Source organism: Pinus tabuliformis, chromosome 5_1 (genome assembly GCF_031772625.1).
Source record: "Pinus tabuliformis cultivar Carrire ecotype Pingquan chromosome 5_1, CPIR1, whole genome shotgun sequence".
Lineage (NCBI taxonomy): Eukaryota > Viridiplantae > Streptophyta > Pinopsida > Pinales > Pinaceae > Pinus > Pinus tabuliformis.
This window is the reverse complement of record NC_142305.1, coordinates 421797266-421810680: the sequence shown is the minus strand read 5'-3', so window position 1 is coordinate 421810680 and position 13415 is coordinate 421797266. Positions and strand designations below refer to the sequence as shown.

At 41.3% G+C, this 13415-nt stretch overlaps 1 long non-coding RNA gene across 1 annotated transcript in view; it reads right to left on the bottom strand.

The window, feature by feature from the left end:
• Positions 1–373: 373 nt before the first annotated feature.
• LOC149165287 (uncharacterized) overlaps positions 374–13415 on the bottom strand; it is a 21920-nt gene continuing 8878 nt past the window's right edge. Inside the window, exons 3-4 of the long non-coding RNA XR_016260321.1 lie at positions 845–976; positions 374–492 (exon numbers count right to left, since the gene is read on the bottom strand). This is a non-coding gene — a long non-coding RNA (uncharacterized LOC149165287). The remainder of the gene's footprint in view (positions 493–844; positions 977–13415) is intronic.

Below are 13415 nucleotides of genomic sequence, written 5' to 3'. Positions count from 1 at the left end.
ATCAATAGCTTAAGTCCTCTAGCAATTTTGGAAGACTCGTAAGGCAGACAAGTGCATGCTCAATACAGGAATAAATTGAACAAAAGAGAACAAATAATTGAACAAACAAAATAAATGATCACCACAGATCACTGTAAATACTAAATATACAAAAAGGAAATTCATTGACCTAAGGCATGTTGACAAGTAATTTATCTAATTGGAATACATGAATTAAAGCTAGTTGAAAAAAAAATTAAAATAACTTTGTTCATTGTGGCCTTAAAATATGCAGAAGGGGAGATACTTCTTGGAGCATTCTACCCTAGACAAAAAAAAGTTAATTTTGGATACAAAAGTGGGGAACATAGCCAGTTGCTCTGTACAGCATTACCTGATTGATGTAGCTTAACTTTGAGACACCATCAACCAGGCTTGCAACATCATCTCCAAATTCCTGTTCTATATTTCTCAGGTTTTCTCCAGCATCATCTATGACATCATGAAGTATACCTGCCACTATAGTATTCAGTGTTCACAACCTACGAACAATTCATGCTATGTTACAAAAGCACAGCAATCATGAATAAAGTACAATTGTGCAACTATAAAGTTGATGGCTTACAAACAGTTCATGCTATGATGCAAAAGGGAACCAATTATAAATAGAGCATTTAAAGAACCTGTGTATATTCCAGAAATTTCCACGGCCAATGCTTTTAGATTAGATATATATGTGTGTGTACACATACACATACACACACATTGTGTGTATATGGGTTGACTGAAAATTCTGTTGCAAAAAGCTACATAGTTCAAGGCTATAAATGCATGGTTCAAAGATATAATTTTATGCTCATCATACCCTTTGGCCACTGGATGCGACTAGCGCAGCTAGAATTTTGCTGGTATGGAAACAGTGAGTCAAATACGGATCCCCTGTTTTCCTCATCTGACCAGTATGTGCTTTTCTTGCAAATGTAATTGCTTTTTGCACCTGCAAAAACAACAATGAGAAGTAGTGAAGACTTCAGCCATAGAGGTGAAAAGTAAGATGGGTTATTTAAACTTTAAATAAGGGTGTTATCTCAATATATGATTACCTTGGCCTCATTGAAAATTCCATAGTCTGCGCTGTCAACTCCACCCAATTCAACAGAATCTGCCAATGGAAATGTGATAAGTAGTTTTCCCCCAATTTAAAATGGATTAATAAGGAGAACTAGAAAATAAGTTATTCTGTCAATTTTTGGCAGCCTTCAAACTATAATTTGTTCAAAATACCCAAAAACAACTCATTCATCACAATATTTAATACTAGAATGTTACACTTAGTATGTGATCCCACTGCAATAAAAATACACTTGGCCTTACATCTTTCAGAGGCTATTGCAGACCTTGCAAGGACCCTCCAAATTTACGAAAATGATTGCCTCCTACTTTCAGCATATCTCAGCCCTTGGGGGTGATGAGTACCCTATAGGTGCTATACTCATGTTACAACAACTTCTTCAGATAACTTTCTAAAGCTCAAGTGCAAGACCCATTGTGTAATTAGGCGAGGGCCATTGTCACATCTCCAACCTTCCTCTCACTTTTAGCTGGCTTTCCTCTAGCTCGAGGGGGGTTCTCCTATTAGATCTTAGGGATCGATGGCCCAGTCAAACCAAGTCAAGAGACCCCTAAGGATTCTACTTCTATTACCAGCAATCAAAGGATCTAACAATTAGGGTCTAAGGTGGAAGATAGGATTTCTAGGGTTCTTAAGGTAATTTCCATATTTGAGTTCAAAGGGTAGATCCACAAACATGCACAATCAAGGAATCACAAGATGATTTCAGAGAGTAAGCCCCAATAAAACGTAATAAAGGATTTATGAAAGAAACGGGTGATGTAGAATAGAAGATCGGTGCCTAGCTTGCCAATATATTTTTTGGCGGCATATGGGGTCAAGGATCAACACACTTGAAGAGAAATGGAATGAATTAGGTTCAAAGACTAAGGGAGACCCACTTGCATCCCTTAGAGGTTTGACCTACACGTCCTACAATCTGCAAAGATGGATAAGGGAGTGAGCTTACACTTAGCTAATTTTCAAAAGAGCTCGATGAAGGGCTTGTTCAAGAGGGACAATGAGATAAAAAAAAAAAACCGACAAGTTGCAACACTTTGGTGACTATTTAATAATCATCAACATAAACACAGCCAAGATGAAGAAAGAACACTTAGATCACCATGCATCCATTCAAAGCTTTACAAATATTTGTCCATGAAAAGAAGACCACCCACATCAACAAATATCCTCTACTTATTCCTCCATAGCCAAAATTAAGAAACAAGATAAATTTCAGAAATTTCAGATTTGCTAAGGGATTTCTACCTCAATCCAACCATGTAAAAATGAGAGGAATTGCACACCTATTTATAGAGGAGGTGACTGTTACCCTCCAAAATGGGTAACCCCGTAGAAGAAAAATTCTCTCCTATATTTCACAGTTAGTCAGTCAGCCAGACAACCCCTGTTAACCACCAATGGACGATCATATGCCATGTGCCTCTCACCATCTGACATTGGCACTTGGATGAACGTGGGTTGCTATTCAAAAGGTACTCTAATCATTTTGCAATTGGGTGCTTATACTTGTTTTCTTTGGGCATTTAGTATGGATGATGGGCGATCTGGAAGACTAGCCGACCTTGACCATATCCTTGTTCTCTCACCTTACCAAGGGGGTTAATCTTTAACCCTAGTCTAGTGGGACCTCGCCCTTTGGGTTATAGGACGGGGACTACTTGGAAAGCCATGATTGAGATAGTGTGTTCCATTTTCTCTATACCATACTTGGCACCTTCCACCCTACATTACAAGCCCTATATCTCACATCCATTCTCCCGGTACAACTTGTCATTGGTTCTTGGGCATTTGGCACTCATATGTCCACTTAACTTGAGTAGGACCTGGAAATTTTTCCCTGGGAGGTTGATGCAGCTAAAAGAAAATGAAAAAGCATATCATGGCCACAATAAAACAAAAGAAAGAAAAATCAAAATGCAAAAGATGCCCAGGACATAAAGATTAGCAAGTGGGCAAAAGCCTAGCATGAGCTCTCCCTACCTCATATGGCCATCACCCTATTCCTGAGCACATGATGTTCCATTATATCAAAGAGGAACACTTGCATGTCCCAACCCTAATGAGCAACAAACTAACTAATATTAAAGGGGTAATAAGATTGTTATATCATACAAAGCAAACTCTAACCGTTGAGCTATAAGCGGTAATACAAGGAATAATCAAGAAGTAAAAGGCACACTAGAGGGGTGGAAAAATCAAGTCGAGCCAGTAACTCATGCATCCACAAATACTACCTCACATTTATACACTAAGGATGTGGACAACCCCATCAGTTGGTTCCTTTGACCATGACACTTGACCAGTCTTCTCCCCTCCATTGCCACATTATTATACACTAACACTTATGAATTGAAGGGTGGACTGAGGAAATGCCACTTCCCCTTAGGGGCTGGAAGAACCTAATAGGGTTGACCATTAGCCACCCCTACCAAGGGAGAAAACATCTTTGTGAGAACTTGGTCCTAATTTCAGAAGGGGATCTCTATTTGTAGTATTAATATGCCCTTATGTTAATTTTTGAGTTAACATGTTCTTTGCTTAGGTCAATTACTTCATTAATCCATTAGCCCATTATTAATTCCATTAATCCATTAGCAATCACATTAACCATTATCATATGACAGTAACTGATGAAAGAACATCAAACATAAATGCAGAAGACAAGCCAAGACAAGAGGACAGCAGATTTGGTGGATGCCAGGGAAAAACCCCAAGATGGGGAAAACCCTTTGATCAATTCTTCTTATTATTATATCAAATATTCAATAGAGAGAGAGAGAGTTCAAAAGTCAAAATTGACTTGCCAAATAAAAGTTAAAATAGCCCTGACAAATCTGCAGTCAATAGCAATCAAATTCTACCCTAACCAGAAAGTCAACGATGGTCAACGCAGTAGTAGATAGTCCTCTATGGAGCTCAGTCAAAGGCAGTGAAACTCGACCTTCTGAAATGGTCAAAGTCAGCCCAAAATAGTCATGAAAACAACGGTCAAACTTGGTCAAACTTTGCAGTCAACACTGCAATTGGTCTGCAATCAAAGTCAACAAAATGCTTGGGTTCCTGAGCCAATAGATGCAGCCTGCCAAAAACAAAAGTCTGGCCCAAAAATCGCAATCAAAGGATGTCAAACCACCCCTGGTCAACACTATTCAAACCTACAACAGTCTCTGAAATTTCGGCCATGTAATTCGTCCTTGTGTTGCCACGTGTGTGAGGAAAAGAGATGCACAATAAGTTGTATGAACCAATCAAATGAGGAGAGAAAAGGATGTGTTAGTTACTGAGGTGCCAAATGAGGTTAGAGATCTCTCTTATATATACAAATCTTTGAGGGTGAAGTGACATGTCTCTTGGGCTTCATGAACCTACATGAAGATGTGGCCGACGTTGACAATTTTTATGTGTGCGCATAAATTCAAAAACAGATTTCTGCTTGTCCAAATTTGATGATCTTTAGGTTGATTTTGGTCCTCTCGAAAAGAGGAATTCAATGCAATAATCATCTCCATCAAATGAGTTGTCCAATAGTGGAATTTTGCCCTAGTTGCCAATTTTAACACTCCCTCTCAACTAGGGAGAATTCCACCTGCCAATCCATCCTGTCATTATATATCATCTTGTCTCTACTCTGTTGAACATTGATATAACAATGAAGAAGAATTGATCAAGAGTGAGTCGCAAGACCTTGCCACTCTCCACTGACAAAAATCAATCCAGGGGTAGAACCCCAATGGATTTTATCCCAAATCAAGATGTTGAACACCACGCATCCTAGTCATAGGGAGTACGGCAGTACACGATGCGTCCATCGTTAGTGCTATGGTCCCTAACCACTTTTCCCAACTCACTGGCCAAATGAGAGGTACTTCTCATGTGTCTTGGACTACATGGGTAGGATGACGCTAGGGCAACAGCAAGGAAAGAATAAATCACATCCTGCTCACAACCACACGTAGGGAAAGGATAAACCACATCCTACACGCATACAAACCACCGAGAGTAGGGAAAGGATGAACCACGTCCTACATGCATGCCAACCAACAATCGTAGGAAGGATCCTACACGTGGGGAAAGGAAGAACCACGTCCCACCGACATGTCAACCATCAATCATAGGGAATGAGCATCCTACATGTGGGGAAAGGATGAACCACGTCCCACCGACATGTCCACATGTGACAACCGACAGATGCTTATATGCATCTCTCACTAGGTTATCTGCAAGAGAAGGTGAACCACTCATCCTATGCATATATCATCAGCTATAGGGGAAGGTGAACCACTGACCCTATACACAACATACCTATAGGGGAAGGTGAACCATGTTGAATTTCCACAACCTTGGGTCTAGGATAGAATCTTAAAATCTCTAATGCTACCAAACCAAGAATCTCAACGATATTACTTTGCACAGCGGAATATAAACAGCAGTAAATCACACAAGCACAAAATATAGACAATTTTTTACAATTTTCAACCCAACTTCGTTATATTTTACAACATATAATACAACAATCTAGGGCTCCCATACCAAGGATAATGGCCCTCATACATCCACTAGTACAAGATACAAGTTGGGGCTTGGTGTCAGTCCATCGACGACCAATCTACCCTCAACAAGATACTCTGACCATCTGGCTGATGAAGTTGACTCTCTCATCTCCCCTCAGTCGTACCCTGTACCTGCCCAGTCCTTCAGCTCCCAATCTGCAACTCCTGCCTCTATCAACACTCCAAGTCCGTCTAGCCACTGAATCTCGACTATCCAATCTGCTCTAGTTGTGCCTTAGTCCATCAAGGCCACAACACATTGAGACTCCTGTCGAGTTGTTCACAACTCCACTTTTGAACAACTCTCAACTTCCCACTGCTGCCCCTTAGCTACTCAGGGACTTCAACCCACTATGATCTTCTTACGTTGCTTCGATGAAGACCAACATAGGGCACGGAGGGTTGCCACCTATCACTATAAGATGTCCATCTCCCACAATGAACACGGGCTAGGAGGACTACCCATCTTCTATTGTAGATGTCCTTCTCCACACACAAGTCTCGGGCTCCACAAACTGCTCCTAGTTGATCAGACCCTTGAGCTCATCAACTGCCTCTCTTGCAACCACCTTTGTCCATCAAGGTGTTGCTCACTGGGCTCCAACTTGGACACTATCACATTGTCCTCCAGTAGACCATAAGTGCCCAATCACATCCACACTTGGTCTTCTCTCACGCTACCCTCCAACAGTCCACGAGAGACCAAGTCCACATTGTAGCATTTGCACCTAGTTAGGGCATCCTCACACCTAGGAGACCCTTACACATGGCTGCCCACAGACTTCACCAATCCGCCCTTTGCTTCTGCAATAGAGGAGCTATTACACAAATTTGGGCACCAATCATGTCCTCACCTAGGACATCTATCCAACTGTCATACGAGAGTCCATCTGCAACTCTGCTTGTTATTGTCCATCTTCCAATCTGATGTGCCTATTGTCACCTTGGTTGCTTGGTAGGCTTCCCAACAATCCACATGGGCTCCTCCAAACAACTCTTAAGGTATCCTCAAGTTACCCATCAATTAATCCAATCAATGGTCAAACTCTTTGACCCAACACACATCAAACTTCCGCTCCAAGTCCGCTACACAATCGTTGTGGAAACTGTTGCTTGTTTGGGGCATCTAACCATGAGGTCTGCCCCTCCTCTTTGACTTCCACAGATTTCCCTATAAACGATCCAAGACTGATCCTCAAACTAGGATCCAACACTTGCAAACATTCACTAAAATACGTACCTTTGTCCATTGTTTGAAGGTTGCTCCAGATCTGCAAACTAGGGCATCATGAAAGTCCCTTTTCCAACCCTTATTCCTGCCCAAAATTGCCCCAAGGACTACAGTTGTCCTTTAGTGAAAGGTTCTCCCTCCACGCTGCAATGTATGGGCAATTTCTAGCCCTTAACAAGGATTGTCCTCCCTGTTATGACAGCGGTTGTCCTTCACTCCTTCAAACAGTCTGCAACAACCTCTTTTGAGGGTTGTCCCACCTGAAACAAACCCCTCCTCCTCCAGCCCCCCAGCAAGGCATTGCGGCCTTTACTCCAGCATCTCGGTGCTCCTGAAATGGCATCAAAACATCCCTCTAACCCACGTTGGTCCATTCCTCCGTGTTGCAGCCTAGAACAGAAATACCTCTCTCCACCGAGCCCTTGTGAGACAAGTGTTGCACACATGGACGCCTATAACACATCAAATCACCCTTTATTTATAGCCAATAAAGGCGCTCCAACGAATTAGTGAAGAGACACATCTATTGCCTAAATTTTACTTCAAGCCTACATGACTTGAAAACCAATAATTATTTGCCAACTTCAAAAATTCATTTCTCCACTTCTACAACTCGAAATTCGACGATTCTCAAAGCGTTGGATTCTCCTTTCTGCCCTCTATTGTCTCATGTCATCACATGTAGAAATGTGCTTCCAGAATTGCCCCAAACACGATTGGGTACAAGACCCCAGTCTTGAGTTCCAAGCCCACAAGCCTACTTGTGGCGCTTTGACCTCCAACCCTTGAACACTAGGGATTGGAGTACCTCCCAAGCTACACAAAAATCAACAAACCATTCACCCTATGGTCGCACATAGCTCCAAGAAGTACCCCAGGCCCCTAGGAGCTCCCAGAGCTCAATGTTCAACTGAGACCCTTCTAGTAGGGTCTATCCACGACTCCCAACCTCTCTGAAGAAAGATAATCTTGACCTTACCAAGAGGTTATGTAAGGAAGACAATAGTTTGCTCATCCAACCAATAATGATGGAGCTTGGTAGCTCTCCAATGTACCCAATACAAGATAAAACGGTACCCAATACTTGGAGTTGTCGTGGAACATGGATTCTCTGAAAAATGAATCCCACTCAAGAATATCGCAAATACAACAGTGGTTACCAGTATGTGATCAAATGGCTCACTGAAGAGGTTCCTCAACCAACCCGCTTCATAATAAGCCATACTTGTTGCTATATACCAGAATGTGCTCAAATGGCTCACTAAAGAGCTCCCTCAACCAACTGGCTTCATAATAAGACATACTTATTGTTATATACATTCAGCTGCAATAGTGCTTCCAGAGCAATCGAATCAAGAGATATAGCACTAGATGTGCTCTTTCCATCCATCACACTGCCAACCGAGCCAGCATCAGAATATTCATGGAATCTTAGATTCCAACAGTGTATCTCAAATTATAGATAATAGAATCACAAAGATATCTCAATAAGCAGTTATCCAATATATGAGGCTCATCCATAGATCGACTATCAGTCTCCATAGATGACTGATAGGGTGTTTATCAAGAACACCAAGGATCCCACAAGATATACATATGCAGACCAACAATTTCTCCATCTCATCACACCATTAAGTACAGGGAATAGTGCATCAAGGCTAGGTCTTCCATCTTGACTTTAAAATCTAACTCCCTCTTATATTGATAAACGAGAGGGTCATCAATCAGACATCATCAATAGTTGCATCTTTACAATCCAATCAGCATGGCTTATCCAAAACTCCCTTTGAATATAGGGAAAGTGACCTTGCCAAAACATAATCATCGAGCCACCTATAACTTGTCCCTTCTCCTTAGGTCCATGCGCCAAAGTCATCAATCATAATCATGCAGCTTCATGCAACCTCTCTAGTAATAGGGATATATCAAGGCATCATCAGAGTTACCATAATCATAATCAGCTGCCATGACTTTCCTTCATCAATAGGCATTATTAAATTATGTAATAATGGTCAATAATAAAATAGACTTAGGCATTTAACTTTATGTTATATTTTTGCTTTATGTCTTATTGATCAATCCCATATTCATAAAGTGGATTGACTCAGTGTTAATATAACCTATATAAGAAAGTGTTTTCTCTCTTATTAAGTACATCGAATACAAAGAACTCTTTCGAGTTATTTCTTGGCTTTCTCTATGCTCGTATTTTCTTTATATGGTATCAAAGCGAGGTTATCGAGCCACGGAACTGTGAGAGCGTGAAGACTCGAGGGACTATTGCCGACAGTGAAGGACTGAGGGATCGCCATGTAGCACAGTGGAGAACCAAAATCTTTTCAGGTCAATCAAGCGATTTTTAGGTTTTAAAACCAGTAGTATGGAATTGTACGGAACAACAGTCAATTCCTGTGCTGTTATTTTTTTCTGTACAAATAGCTGCCATTTTCCAGCTGTCAAACAGTTGTCGTACAGCCAACAAACAGCCGCCAAGCAGCCGTACGGTCTGTAATTTTTTAAACTGCTTGCTGTAATTTCTGCAATTTCTCTCGAATTGTGACAAATCAGATTGTTTTATAGCAGATTGGATCTGCTTGTAACTGATTTGTGGACCAGATTTGCAGATCTGGTGTTTTTAGTGTCTGATCTATTATTTTTCAGCATTTTTGAGGCGCTTTTGATCAGTTTGGTGGGAGATTTCCCAAATTCGACTTGCAGAGATGGCTTCATTGAACAATATCATGTTGGAAAACAGCCAGAAGTTCTTTGGCGAGAACTACAACACGTGGAAACAACGGATGCTCGCAATCTTTGAGTACCATTGCTTGGATGAGGTGGTTCTGGGCAAAACTACCTAACCCAGAGTTGCAGTTAAAGATCAGGACAAGTTTGACAGCTATGACAGAGAGGCCATGATGCTTATCAAACTGTCAGTTACAGATGAGATGCTTCCTGAAGTTCAAACAGGCAAAACTTCAACTGCAGTTTGGACGCATTTGAAAGATCTTCATGAGACATCTGACAAAGGGCGAGCATTATTTCTAAAGAACATGTTGTTCTCGATCATGATGAGTGAAGGTGCCTCATTGCAAGAGCACTTGCTCAAGATCAAGGACATTCAATATTAGTTGCTAGCCATTGGTCGGAAGATGGAGGAAGAGGACATGGTGGTTATCACGCTGAAAATCTTACCACGAGCCTGTAAGACTTTCATTGAAACCCTAAACATTACTACTACGAATGTTGACCTGAAGTTCGAAGAGATTTGCAATAAACTCTTACAGCAGGACAAATGGAAGAAACAGTTCGACAACAGCACTGAGACAGAGGGTTCTGAGCAGGCCTTTGCGGCTAATTACAAAGGCAAAGGAAACAGGGCCAATAAGAAAGGCCAACAAAGCGGGGAGGATGGTCCCCAAGGACAGAAGACCATCACTTGTCATTATTGTGGCAAGACAGGCCATGTGAAAAAATACTCCAGGAAAAGGTTGGTTGACCACAAATCCAACCAGGGAGGGACTCAGCCAAAGGCTCATGTTGCAAAGCCCATTGAGGAGAAGGAATTAGCCTTCTATGCCTTCATAGCCACAACCCAAGTAGACCAATCCAAATCATCTACTTGGTATATTGATTCTACAGCATCCCGACATTTCACCAAGAAGCAAGATTGGTACACAAAGTTCAAGGCACGCTCATCCAAGGATTCAGTAATATTTGGTGGTGGGGCCAAGTATAAGGTCGTTGGTAAAGGACATATTCAGCTTTCCTTTGGAGAAAAAGCATTACTCTTTCTCAATGTCTACTATGTGCCAAAATCTGAAGAGTTTAATGAATTTCAAAAGTTCATAGCATTAGTAGAAAAAGAGTCAGGTTGTCACATAACCACTCTTAGGTCTGATAATGGTGGAGAATTATGTTCCAAAGAATTCCAAAACTTTTGTACTAAGCATGGCATAAAGAGACAATACACCACACCCTACACACCACAACAGAATGCAGTAGTTGAAAGAAGAAATCGCACCATCACGGAGATGGCCAAATGTATGCTGCAGAACAGGTCTGTTCCACACAGGTTTTGGGCTGAAGCAGTATTCACAGCAGTTTACCTGCTGAATAGATCTCCAACGATGTCGGTAAAGAAGAAGACACCAGAGGAAGCATGGTCTAGTAGAAAGCCTAAAGTGAGTCATCTGAAAGTCTTTGGATCTACTGTGTATACTTGGATTCCAGCTCAGAAAAGAACCAAGTTAGATCCAAAGAGTAAGAAATTGATGCTTACAGGGTACAGTGACACTCACAAGGCTTACAGGTTGGTTGATCCAACCACTCATCAAGTGATCTTCAGCAGCGATGTTGTTGATGAAGATATTGGACCTTTCCAATCTTCTTTGAGTCCTGAATTACCAAACACCTAGAGGTGCCAACAAATTCAGGTATTAGGCTTTAGGCAGCTCCACCTGAACGGGGGGAAGATGAGACTCATAGTTCGGTGATTTCTACTCCTGACAGTTTGATTCAACAGTCAGATGATATTCCTACAGGAAGCCCAAGTCATGGTGGCAATACTGATTTGGGTGGGGAAGATCCCATGACAAGACCAAAATGGTGGCATAACACCATTGGTGATGTTCGGATAGGAGAAATGATCGAGGGACGATCATCCAGAGGAAAGAGCATACAACAACCATCTATGGTTAACTTTGCTCTTATGGCTAACCTACAGGAAATCTATGAGCCACAACACTTTGAGGAGGCAAAAGGAAGACCTGAATGGGAGAAAGCCATGGCATCTGAACATGAGAGTTTGATGAAAAATCAGACTTGGGATCTCACATCTCTTCCACCAGGGAAGAAACCCATAGGCTGCAAATGGGTCTACAAGGTCAAGTACAAAGCAAATGGTACACTTGACAAACACAAAGCACAATTGGTTGCAAAAGGATTCTCTCAACGAGAAGGCATCGACTATGAGGAAACCTTTGCTCCCACAGCAAAGATGAGCACCATTTGTCTTGTTCTAGCCATGGAAGCACAATTTGGCTAGAAAGTCCATCAAATGGACATGAAAAGTGCCTTCCTCAATGGAGATTTGCAGGAAGAAGTCTACATGCAGCAACCACAGGGGTTTCAGGTTTCAGGAAAGGAGCATTTGGTCTGTCGACTGAAGAAGGCTCTATATGGCTTGAAGCAGGCACCTCGAGCGTGGTACATTAAGATTGACAGATATTTGGATGAACAGGGGTTCCAGCGGAGTCCTTCAGATTCCAACATGTATGTCAAAAGAGTTGGTAATGATATCATCCTTCTGGTTATATATGTAGATGATATCATTGTCACAGGTAGTGAATAAAAGGCTATAGAACAGATAAAAAATAATATAAGAAAATCTTTTGACATGACTGATCTAGGCCTCCTGCACTACTGTTTAGGTGTAGAAGTCTGGCAAACAGGTAGCAGCATCTTCATATCACAATCAAAATATGCCAGAGGTTTGTTGGATAGATTCAGAATGACAAATTGCAAAATCTCATCTACACCTATGGAGAAAGGGTTGAAACTTTCAGCCCAGACGGACTCTAAGGAAGTTAATGAGTCCATATACAGGCAACTAGTGGGGAGCTTGATATACCTTACAGCCACTAGACCTGACTTATGTTTTGCTGTGAGCTACATTTCCAGGTTCATGACAGCGCCAAAAGTAGAACACTGGACCGCAGCAAAACGAGTTCTGAGATATGTGAAAGGGACACTTGACTTTGGCATTCTGTATAACAGAAGCAAAGAATCCAGGTTGAGTGGATATACAGATTCAAATTGGGCAAGTTCTGTTGATGACAGAAAATCCACTTCTGGATATGTCTTCAGCCTTGGCACAGGTGTAGTCACATGGACTAGCAAGAAACAACATGTAGTAGCCCTTTCCTCAACAAAAGAAGAATATCGAGGAGCAGTGAAAGGAGCATGCGAGGCAGTTTGGCTCAGGAGGATGCTTTCAGATATGCATATGCAACAAACCGAGCCCACACCCCTCTTCTGTGACAATCAAGGGGTGATGAAACTTGCCAAAAATCCAGTCTTCCACGAGCGATCAAAACATATTGATATACACTACCATTTCATCAGACAACTTGTAGAAGATGGATCAATTCAGCTGCAGTACTATCCCACAGAAGATCAAACTGCAGACATTCTTACCAAGCCTTTGGGTCCTGAAAAATATGTAAAGTTTCGGGATAAGCTTGGTGTAGTTAGTAAATTGACCATTAAGGGAGGGTATTAAATTATGTAATAATGGTCAATAATAAATTAGACTTAGGCATTTAACTTTATGTTATATTTTTGCTTTATGTCTTATTGATCAATCCCACATTCATAAAGTGGATTGACTCAGTGTTAATGTAACCTATATAAGAAAGTGTTTGCTCTCTTATTAAGTACACCGAATACAAAGAACTCTTTCGAGTTATTTCTTGGCTTTCTCTATGCTCGTATTTTCTTTATAGACATTGGGCAAGAAGAG